The following is a 12598-nucleotide window of genomic DNA, read 5'->3' on the forward strand; positions in this document are numbered from 1 at the left end:
GTCTTCGTACTTTTAAAACTGTATACTCATTTATACTCTGCTATAAATCTATATTACATTTTTTAACTATCGTCCATTTTCTTTTATTAATAATACATATAAATGAAATATTACTTTGATTTTACGAAATGCGTCTTCAATGGCTATCCGAATGTACAAAAATATAACATCACTTGCCAAGAACAAGGAAATGACAATAAAAATATATTTAAAATGGCTCAAAATATAGTGATATATTATTATATTTAGTTGTAATTTATTAAATTAATAGTTAATAATATAATAATGTTATATTTAGTGTTAAAAAAGATATTGCCACAAATTATGTTACGTTTTGTAATATATCTTGTTCTTGTTTTAAATGTTTAACTATTTTTCATTTGTTGATCTTTCAGATATTATTTTTAAATGAATCTTTATTTTTAACCATTTTTCAGAGTGAGATGCAACGAATTAATTCTTCACTCTAAAATTATTTTGCAATAATTGTATTGTTTACGGATTCATTTCTATAAATCATGATATATATTTTATAAATAAATGAAACTTATATTGAATTAAAATTAGTTAAAATTTCATATTGTTATAAAATAAAATGTTTGATGCGTAAGAAATCAAAATTTATTTTGATATAAAATAAATCGGAGTTTATCATTTATTGTTACTGTTATAAAATTCCAGAAATATAAAAGAAATAGAATATATATTTAGAAATAAAAACACTACTTAATTTATATAAGATCTTAGTTCCTTTCACATATGTATAGATACTACTGTCCTATATGTTCATGTTATATAACTTGGTTTAATAAAGATTGTAATCCAAACTGACGAGAACTCTACATTTACCTGAAGAAAAGCTGTAATTTTTATTTCAATCTTTACTCAACCAAGTTATAATCCGCGATTATATAAAATTCTACAAAATTATCAACGAATCAAACAGTGATATGATAGATGGTGCTGTCGTTTTAATAAATAAACCAAATATATAGATATTGACTAATGATGAACTTTTAGCGTAGTCTAGATAGGCGCAGCTCAATTAGAATAGTATTAGACGTACTTACTAATTTTAGTTTTAGTATATACGTTTTCCTTCAATTTTGAGCGTTTTTTCCATTTTGATTGTTAGTCTCGATGCCAAAATTTTGATATTTACGAATAATAGTAGTCGTGTGTACTTTACATGTACATAGAGGTGCTTGGAAGTTACACTTCTTTAGAGTCATAATTAAAAATAGCTATTTTAAACAATCATAATATTGTCACTGATTGGAACACTGCAGGGTTCAAATTTAAAAACATCAAATTTACAGGAGTTTATTATGTAACGTATATGATCACTAAGCATGTATTTTTAGGAATACATCCCCTAAGAAAGTTAATAAGGGAGGATTTAGTGAGATATAAAAATGATTTTACTGTTGTTTATATCTAATAAGTGATTAAATTCAATAATAATAGAAAATGAACAATAGAACGTATAAAAAATTCACTTTCGTCTCTTGAATGCGCCTGAAGAAGTGTGACTTCGAAGCATTTTTTTGTAGTTTGCTCAATTATTTGAATTTATTCAAAAGCAAATAATGTAAAAAATGTAAGGGCATAAATATTTAGGGAAATCATTCTCACCATTCACTCTACGATTTTGACTGAAATTTTCTAAAAAGTAAAACATACTTTCACTTTAAAACAGTTTAAAAAAATACTATTAAAGTGTCTTTAAATGCAAAGAGAACTTCTTAAAATAATATATTTTTCTTGTTATAATTATGATAAATATGTCAGCATATTTTATTTTCAATGCCCTTTACGATTATCTTTAAAATTGAAAAAGATAAATAATACATCAATCTCATTAAATAGATATTAATATTTAAGATAGATAATTTTCATACCCTATAGCTCTTACAGGAAATCATTATAGTGAATTAGAATAATATTCTCTGCATATGAAACGTTCCAACTTAGGTCTCAAGGGTCATCGTGAAAAACTTGATCTAGTAACAAATATAAGATGGGTTTGTTAAAAAAATACGAAAAAATACTCTTATATTTGTAGTTGTCAATATATACACTAATCCAATATTTTTATTTATTTAATAAAATAAATAATTTAATTTGAAAACTAATTAATTATTATGAAGTCAATTTCTTACTTAAAAAATGTATGTTAAAAAATTATTAGGTATCTTTTCAGTTTCACATTGAAATTTTGGGTAATTCTTCTAACATTTAACGGTTACATTTTGTTAGTTAGTTTTAACAAATGACAACCTGTAGAACTTTTCTATATTCTAGCACTTTTAGTTCTGATGTTTTAGCAGACCCGAAACATATTTGTTTGCAGATCTATAATAGAATCCACCTTTGAATAGGACCCTGGTACTATTTAGCGTGGATACACGACAATGACCACTTAACATCTGTCTTTGCTCAAGATGGGAATTTGAAGAGAATAAATAATTTAGTTATCGGCATAATAATTTAGGTTAAAACGATGAAACAACAAAATCTAAATGTCTTCCATTTGCTGTAAATTTAATTTATTTAAGTTGTCACAAACTCTTGTCTATGTTAAGTTAGTTTTACTATTAAATAATAAGTTTTGCTGTGGCTTGAATTGTATTTACTTTACTGAAAAATGACGATTTTATTTATATGATGCTTTCTAAATATCTTGAACAATATTATTAAGTGATCAGTTTATTACGTCACTGAATGTTTTATTTTTGATTTTCTCTTTATTGTGTAAAATCCTCATGCAGCCCTTAATTTATATCTGTGGTTCTCAACCTATTGACCTAAGGCAACTATGATAGGTTCTTAGGATAGACCTTCGTAAGGGCATAGTTGAGAACCGATGGGTTAAATCAAAAATAATGTTAATTTAAATCTTACTATTTGTATATCAAATACAAAATCTGTTCCACATCAACGTATCCAAAAAAATATGACTTGACGAAAGAATTCGACCATAATGTCCGTAGAAATGGTCATAATTAGCCCTTAACTTTTCAAAAATCACTTAATATTAGCAAGTTATTAAGCTATGTACCATAACAGATCTTGCCTTAAAAATAATATTTAAGTACTTGCAATTCAGCCCTATGAAACTAAATCTAAAAATAAGCAATAATTTAATGTTCTCATTACTATACAATGGTCAGTGCTAGGTTTATTTCGTCTTAATTTAGTTAGCAACTCGCGAAGTATCATCACATCGATCTAATTTAGTTACTTTTAAGACTTGAAGTGTAATAAGTATAGAAAAGTTTTATCTACTTTACACCTATTTTGCCTTATCTGACAGGGATACTAATGTAAGCCTTTGTAGCTCTATATTTCTCAAAAACTAACTTACCCGGTCAATTTTAATTATTGTTGATGTATATCAAAACAAACATTGTAGTTTTCATATTGTCGATTAAATATCCAATATATGCAAACATAATATCTGGACTTGCTACTGTAAATTTACATTATAGTGAAGTATATACTTTTACCATAATTAATACATCTTTTTAGTTACTTTCAGTTCTATACCATAGATTAGTAAATTTACTCACTCCTAACAAGAAAATGTACCCAGTTTTGAGAATTGTAATAGTTGCGTAGAAAAGTTTTGTCACGTCTCCGTGCTAAAATGTCCCTAAAATATTTGAAATAATTATTTATTTATTACGTAAATTACGTAATTATTACGTAAATTACGTAATTATTACGTAAATTAATTATTTATTCGTAAATTTTCTCTAAAATTCTTTTTATTTGTCAAGGATTCAAAAAAAGAACTTACTAAAATAAGCCGTTTGTGGTTTCATTCAATTTCAAGGCGGCGAAGTATCTTTACTTATCTATGTTCTATACTTATTACATTTCTATGATTGACGACCATACATTATATGTTAAGTTATAAAGTTATTTACCATGACGATAGAATATCATGACTATTTTATAAAAATTGATGCATATTATAATATAAAACATAATTATATATTTCGTTTGGTTGTTTTAATAATGGTGCAAAGTAAATACTTCAAAACTGTTTTGATACATTTATAAAAGACAATATTGAATTTTTAATTAAAAATTATATTTTAGCTAATTAGATAAACCTCAAATTGTTATTGTTGTTAAAAGTTTATAACAATTTTATTTGTAGTATCGAAGAAAATTTATAAAACGGTAAATTAAGATTTTTTTGCAACTGAAAGTGTTAAAATATTGTTGCACCTATACAAGAAGAATCTTTAAAATATATGTTTATTTATAATTAAGTAGATGAAGCGTATAATAGTAGAATTGTATAATAATATATAATAATTGTTATTATATTTCTAATGAAATAACAAATTTTATTTTAAATTTTATTATTTATGTACCGATATGGAAATAGTTTATCAAAATGCCAGCAAACTTAATTTTTTGCATATATTTTAACATTTTTCCCGCGCATTTATTATCTATCTATGCAATAATAATGTACTTATACACATTATATGAAAATATTTTCAATTGTAAAATTTAAAGAATAGTTTGCTGGCATTTTGGATACATCCTTTATTTACGTTTTTCTACTTTTATATTTTACATTTTCTAAAATTCCAGTGAAAATGAACGCAAAAGTATTACGTTTTGCATAACAAAAACAAATATATATCCTTATATTAAGAGTAGCATTGTATCAAAAACCTATTAAATTATTATTTGTTGATTGCACAGTTGCATCTTATAGGTACTTAATTCATAATTGGCGAATAGTTGTCAAACATGCGATTCGTTTGTCGTCAATTATTATTCTTAATTTATATAATCTTTCATTTGTTCACTCCTATATTTGAAACAATAAAATAACTTCCCTATACGTGCAATATTAGTGCGCGCTCTAAAAACTTGAATTTTATTTTGATTGAAAGAACTTTTAAAATGTAAAATATCACATTGTATCATAGACAAAGTAATCGGATACACTCCTAATCGCTTATTTTTATAAGGTTGTGAACTGACGGTAATTGCGATTCGAATTGCCTGCTCATTGGTTCTGATTCAAATGAATCTAATTACCAGACCAATAGTAATTGTAGGCGTGACTTTTTTAATATATCACTGACATGATAATTTCACTTTAATTGTCTCTTATACGCGCTCCTCATTCTCGCAAAAATGTGGAGCGGGAAAGTATATGTTGCATTAGGGGTATTTAATTAATTTGTCTACGTTACATTGAGCGTACTGCTTTATGAATCATACCGTAGATTTTCAGGACATTTAGCTGTCATAAACTATGTTTCTGTATTTTTCGTGATTGTTAGTTACTTGTTACCTAAATTCTATAACGTTGATATTCTAGGTCTGTTGAATAGATAAATGATAATTATAAATTGTTAGTGTAAGTCTTCATTAGCGTAGTCAATTAGAATGTGCAATGTAGAAATTAGACATTCGACGATTAATGCCAAAACTGTTTTTGGTTTCATATCATACAAAGTAGTGAATTGTTCCAATAAATAAATAGTGAAAATACGTTGTTTTATTTATTTTTACATAACAAAACAGTTGTTTGCGACCCTATTAACAGATTTAAAAAAGGACGAAGTTCTGAATTCGTTTCGTTCGATTTTTTTTTATTTACCTATGTCCACTATTGGGCAAAGTTCTCCTAGGCCTGGGTATACGAGGGTAAAATAAAGTCGTAGGAAGTAATTATGTTCAATCATTATCAATTTGTAGGTGGGTAGATGAAAAAAAAAAAAATTGTCATTCACTTTTTGCGACCAGTCGTCGTCTTGGGCTCGGCGGAGATACACCTACGTTCGGTGTGTTCTCCCGCTCGTTTTTCACATGGTCTAACCGCGTTATCGCGTGTGCCTTGTGAAGTGCATAGTCAAGAAGACCAGGTCATGCCAACTTCTTTGAGGTTTGTGACAGCGCCGTGTATGGACACGGTGTGATGCACTCCTGACACGATTCGCGTCTGCAGATCAACTTTGAACTCAAGGTTGGTGGTTTTTATCTACTTTAATGAAAAATGAGTTATATCTCTTACAATTATGTACATAACACAGTCCACTATATCGCTAGGCAGACGTAAGAACTTTTTGTACCGCACAATATTACATGCTTTACTCAAAGTAAACATTCCACTTATATCAACTTTAACCGCAGGAGGTATAAAATAAAACCACAATATAAACCATTTCAGTTTTATTCGTTACGTCATCACACTTAGTTATGACACATTAGGATGGAAATCTTAATTTACAATTACGCTAACATTAATTACAGAATCTGGAAAGAGCAGGCTTATAAACAGGGAGCATCCTATAGGCCGCTTGTCACGCCACCGAACTAAACCGAAAACATTCATTCAATCTCAAAGCTGAACTTAAAATAATTGTACTTATTTTACAACTTACGACTAACCGAAAACCATTTCTAATGACTATCAATATCAACAACGTTATAATTATTTAGTAATTTGTTCACAACATCGCAGGTGACAGCGGCCGAGCGCGAGACATGACAGAGATTATTTTTTAAAGTATTTTAATAATAAAAGATGGCTTCATATCGAGACTGGCAGGATTATTAAAGATTGTTCGATTACATTAAAGCAAAATTCGGATTCGGTCGCTACTCTAAGGGTACTCTCCCATATATCCAACGCGAATCACTTTGAGTCTGTCATAGATAGCTTATTTTTACGAAATACATCATTTCGGCAGGGATGCTTCATTTTCGCGTCGGTATACATGGAAAGACCCAAACTTACGATAAAAAAAAGCATTAAAAAATCGTGTAAACCCACACTAAGTCCATCACAACCTCCTAATCTGATCACAGCTTTACTTACCACAATTTATCTTTACAACTACCTACTACGCCTTACCAAATTGCGAGCGGCACCAACGTGAATCATAAGATTTACATATACACACGTCAAAATGGAAATTTACATATTCAGACATAAAAGACAAAAATAATTTTATAATTATATAACTCAGTTTAATGAGATTTTTATATTAATAACATTAGCTCGATTCAATGTATAAAACAATGTAAATGATTCAGATTTTAAGTAATTATTATGTTTTATATTTGAACAATAAATATTTTCGTGACTATTTGTCAACAAAAAAGTTTTTTGTAAATAATAAAGTACATAATTATAGCTATTCATACTAAAATATCACAGTTGGAACCGCTCGCATCGACATACCTAAAAATAACGAAAAAGCAAAACAAAATGAAATACTATAATACAAAGTATTATATACAATATAGAAAGATTTGAAATCTTAAGACTCACAAATCATTACGCATAAACGTACAGAGAACCCTGAAATTAATATTTTTTGGAAATTAAGACTAAAATAAGTAAACGGCGTTCGTCAATTAAAATAAATGTCGATGAAAAAGAATCCGATAGTTCGAATGAAGAAAAAAAATCTGATTCATAATTACCTAAAAACTTGAAAACTATTGTATTTATTGATAATATATAAATAAGTTAATTCATAGATCGATTTTCGATTATAAACTTAAAAATCGAAATTGTTACCTTAGGCAGTAAAAACATAATTCCAGAAAAAAATCTATTTTAAAATATTTCTAGCATTTCACAAACTATAAATTCATTTTAAAATAATTTAATAAAAAACTTTCAATTTACAAGATTTTTGAAAAAAGCTTTGCAAATTTACACTTGAAGCGTCTAAAGTGCTCACAATTTCTTAACGCACACTTATGTAATATTTATTACGTATCAATATTAATACAAACACATACAATTTGTTTCTAGTGACGCTTAGACATATTATAATCATTTGATGCGTGCCTTACCGGAAATCGAACACCTTTGAAGTTCTACTTCTGTCACTACATTTTGATGAAACCTTAATATTTTAATAAACATGACACTCGTTTTAACTTCAGTGCGCGTATTATAATTATTTTAATAATATAAAGATATTATATGCATTTAGATTCGAATTAATCTTATATATAAAATTCTCGTGTCACAATGTTAGTTACCGTACTCCTCCGAAACGGCTTTACCTATTTTCACCAAATTTTATATGCATATTCAGTAGGTCTGAGAATCGGCTACTATCTATTTTTCATACCTCTAAGTGATAAGGGTTGTTCACCCTTAACAGTTTTTCTTTATATGGCAACACCACGTTTGCCGGGTTAGCTAGTTTAAATATATTTTTTGATGTTTGCTCGCAGCGGCACTAAAATTATTTCTGCCATAGTTCAGGTTAGAATGGTTTATATTTGTATATGTACCACATTCGAACTTAACAAAAAAAAACATATTATTGTCAAAAATCAAACAACAATATTGATGAAATTGGGAAATATTATAATTATCATTTTGACGATTAAAATATGCATATTGTGTAAAGTGTGCTAACTATGTATATTTTATATTATATAAGTTTTATTTATTACGAGTATTATTCAGTGGCTGTCATATATTTAAAACATCATAAATCGGTTTTTAGCGCACCTTTATTCTTTTTCTATCAATATAATCCCTTATGAATCCTGCGTCCAACATATATGTATCCCAAATCGAGACATGTTGTCGCTTTTTATAGCGATCTAAGTACATATAATATCCTTAAATACAATATAATATAAAGAAGCGAGTGAGCGTCTCCACAACACCTAGATTGGAATGCATAAACAAAAAAATCATAAGAGAAAAGAGCGCGACTTTTTACAAAAAATAATTCTCCAAAGTAATATCATTCTTACATACATTGTTTTATCGTCCATAATATAAAGAGGTTAAAATACGCATAAAATTTAAAAGGTTTTCAATACATACACTCGTCATTAAATATTTAATTACATCAAAATATATGCGCTTCTGACGTCATAATACATGTTAGGATTTTGTATTTTGCCGGGAATGAACAGGGTGTTAAAAAATATAATAAAAAATGTGACAAATTTCAAATTGTATACGTATCTCGTATATGTGTAACATTGGTAATACGAATCTTATAACTGTGCCGATCAATAACTAAACAAAATAGATCCCGAAAAATATTTTAGTAACTAATATTTAAAAAAAAAATTAAATGTCTATACCTATTTTCATGTTCTGCAGAGCTATTCTTAGAAACATAAAATGATGTAAAACTTTTTTTAGGTGTCTATTCTTCATCCATGGTCGATGCTGTTACAATATTCGTATTTATAATTTAAGAGTATGATTTTAATACGTATGGAAGGTTAAGTAGTAAAATCTATAATACAGGAAGACCTACCCAAGATTGATCCTTCGTTATCCATTTGATTCTGTTCATAACTGCCAGTTATTATTAATCAATCTGTCCAATGCTGTTTTTTCCTATGAAGACTCTTTTGCGAACAAAATAGACTTTAGTTTAAAAATATTAGAAATTGTCCAATTACAACCTGTAGTAGGCAACATTTAGGAGTAAATATAGGAGATTAACAATGGGCGATGACCAGCCAGTTTGAAGGTTGTAAAACCCTTTGTGGTTCGACTCCGGCGGCATCACCGCCACACCTTTCATAACAGCAGTGTTAAGCGCTGCTGTGTTTTGGTTTAGGGTGTGGCACGGGAGACATACTTTTCCGAGGCGTTCCAGCTTAGTCCTCAGGGGTAGCGACGCATATGTGGCCGACCTCAGGTGGGAATATCTAATCCTTTCTGTGGTTGATTACAGATGTCCATGGGCGGCAGTCGCCACTTACCATCAGGTGGACTGTATGCTCGTCTGCTACTCCTTTCCATAAATACAAGTTGTCAATTTCGTCATACTAGACATTCTCCAATTACAACCTGTGCCGTGTGGTGTCGGCCTCGAATAGCACCACTCCCTTTCTTCCCGTGGATGTCGTAAGAGTCGACTAAGGGACAATACCAGGAGATGGGCAGCAGCATCTTCCTGTGTAAAATAAATAACACCCACTGCGGTCACCAACACGCATGCCAGGCGCGGTGACTATGGCAATAAACCCCCTATGAAAGATGCAGAAAAGCCACGGCCCCCAGTCCCCGGCGGCCCCGCTATTCCGGGCTATGGTAGCGGCCAAGGTAACGGCGGGGCAGGGGGTGCTAAGAATCCCCGGAAGAGAGTCGGCTACCACACACGACGACTTCTGCACCTGGCAACATACAATACCAGGACACTGAGGACCGACGAGAAGATACAGGAGCTGGAAGAAGAGATAGACAAGTTAAACTGGAGTGTTTTAGGATTATCAGAAGTCCGAAGACAGGGGGAGGACACGGTAATCCTTAAATCCGGTAACTTGTTCTATCACCGGGAGGGCGAACACCTGTCTCAAGGAGGTGTCGGGTTCCTCGTCCACAAATCCCTCGTAAACAACTTGGTAACGGTCGACAGTGTGTCGGCAAGGGTAGCGTACCTTATACTCAGAATATCTAAACGGTATTCGCTGAAGGTCATACAGGTATATGCGCCGACGTCGACACACCCAGACGATGAGGTTGAGGTTATGTATGAGGACATAAGTAGAGCCATACATACCTCAAAAACCCATTATACCGTTGTTATGGGGGATTTTAACGCAAGACTGGGCGTGCGGAATGGTGACGAACTGAAGGTGGGGCCCTTTGGAGTTGGACAACGAAACCATCGAGGCCACTTGCTTGCCAACTTCTTGGAGAGGGAAGACTTCTTTATGATGAACTCCTTCTACAAGAAGAAGGCACAGCGAAAGTGGACTTGGATAAGTCCCGATGGTACCGTTAAGAACGAGATAGACTTCATTTTGGCAGACAAACGGCACATATTTAATGATGTCTCTGTGATCAACAGGGTGAAAACCGGAAGTGATCACCGGATGGTAAGAGGCACATTAAATATCAACGTTAAGCTCGAACGGTCACGCCTGATGAAGTCTACGCTCCGCCCAACACCTGTCCAGATCCAGGGCTCCCAAGACTTTCAGATTGAGTTACGAAACCGTTTCGCGTGCCTCGATTCTTGCGTTTCCGTGGACGATATTAACACCCAGGTTGTAGCAACTGTCCACGAGGTAGGGTCTAAGTACTTCAAGGCCCCCTCCGGTGGTAAGTCTCGAGTTCTCTCAGAGCATACTCTCGGTCTTATGCGGGAGAGACGAGAACTATGTGTGCAGTCTCCAACCTCAATGTCGAAATACAGGCTGCTTAATAAACAGATCTCCCAAAGTAGGCGACGCGATTGGCGTTCTTACAACGCTAATCGCGTAAAAGACGCTATTGAGCGAAACCGCGGCTCGAAAGTGTTCGCAGGAGATCTGTGCATTGGGCAGAGTCTGTTGACGAGGTTGAAGACCGAGTCGGGCACCATAGTTTCGTCTAAGCCCGAAGTTCTGAGAGAAATCGAGAATTACTACGGACAGCTGTATACTTCCGCACGAGTTCCAGCCCGTAAGATGGTGAACGACAAACGTGCCAAGCTGACCCGACACTACACCGAGGACCTCCCGGAAGTCAGCCTGTACGAGATTAGAGGGGCTCTCAAACAGCTTAAAAACAACAAGGCACCGGGAGATGACGGAATCACAACAGAGCTGCTAAAAGCTGGCGGGAAACCCGTACTAGTGGCGCTCCAAAAGTTGTTTGATTCCGTGATCAATAGCGGAACTACCCCGGAAGCGTGGAGCAGAAGCGTAGTGGTACTGTTCTTCAAAAAGGGCGATAAAACCCTACTGAAGAACTACAGGCCCATTGCGCTTCTGAGCCATGTTTATAAGCTCTTTTCGAGGGTCCTCACTAACCGTATTGCACGCAGGCTTGACGACTTTCAGCCTCCCGAACAAGCCGGATTCCGAAAAGGCTACAGCACCATGGACCACATACACACGCTCCGGCAGATTATACAGAAGACCGAGGAGTATAATCTGCCGCTATGTGTTGCCTATGTGGACTATGAGAAAGCCTTCGATTCTATCGAGACCTGGGCGGTGCTGGAGTCCCTTCAGCGATGCCAGATCGACTATAGGTACATCGAGGTGTTGAAGTGTGTATACAAAGCCGCCACCATGTCAGTCCGAGTACACGACCAGAGGACGAACCCTATCCAATTGCAGCGGGGAGTCAGACAAGGCGACGTCGTATCGCCGAAGCTGTTCACCGCTGCGTTGGAAGATGTGTTCAAGCTGATGGAGTGGAAAGGTCTTGGCGTTAACATCAATGGTGAACACCTCACACACCTTCGATTTGCCGATGATATAGTCATCTTGGCAGACTCGCTGAGGGACCTCAGTAAAATGTTAGGAGACCTCAACAGTGCCTCACAACGGGTGGGTCTTAAGATGAACATGGACAAGACGAAAATCATGTCCAATGTCCATGTCACACCCGTACCGGTAGTTGTTGATGGCACTCCTCTCGAAGTTGTCGACGAGTACAATTACCTGGGACAAACGATCCGGATGGGTAAGTCCAACTTTAAGAGGGAGGTCACTCGAAGAATCCAACTCGGCTGGGCTGCGTTCGGGAAATTACGGAGCATCTTCTCGTCCAAAATTCCTCAGTGCCTGAAGTCGAAACTATTCGAGCAATGTGTGTTGCCAGTGATGACCTACGGCGCCG

The sequence above is a fragment of the Epargyreus clarus genome, unplaced genomic scaffold (assembly GCF_041222505.1).
Source record: "Epargyreus clarus isolate Ecla_fem2 unplaced genomic scaffold, WU_Ecla_fem_2.2 ptg000035l, whole genome shotgun sequence".
In the NCBI taxonomy this organism is placed as follows: domain Eukaryota; kingdom Metazoa; phylum Arthropoda; class Insecta; order Lepidoptera; family Hesperiidae; genus Epargyreus; species Epargyreus clarus.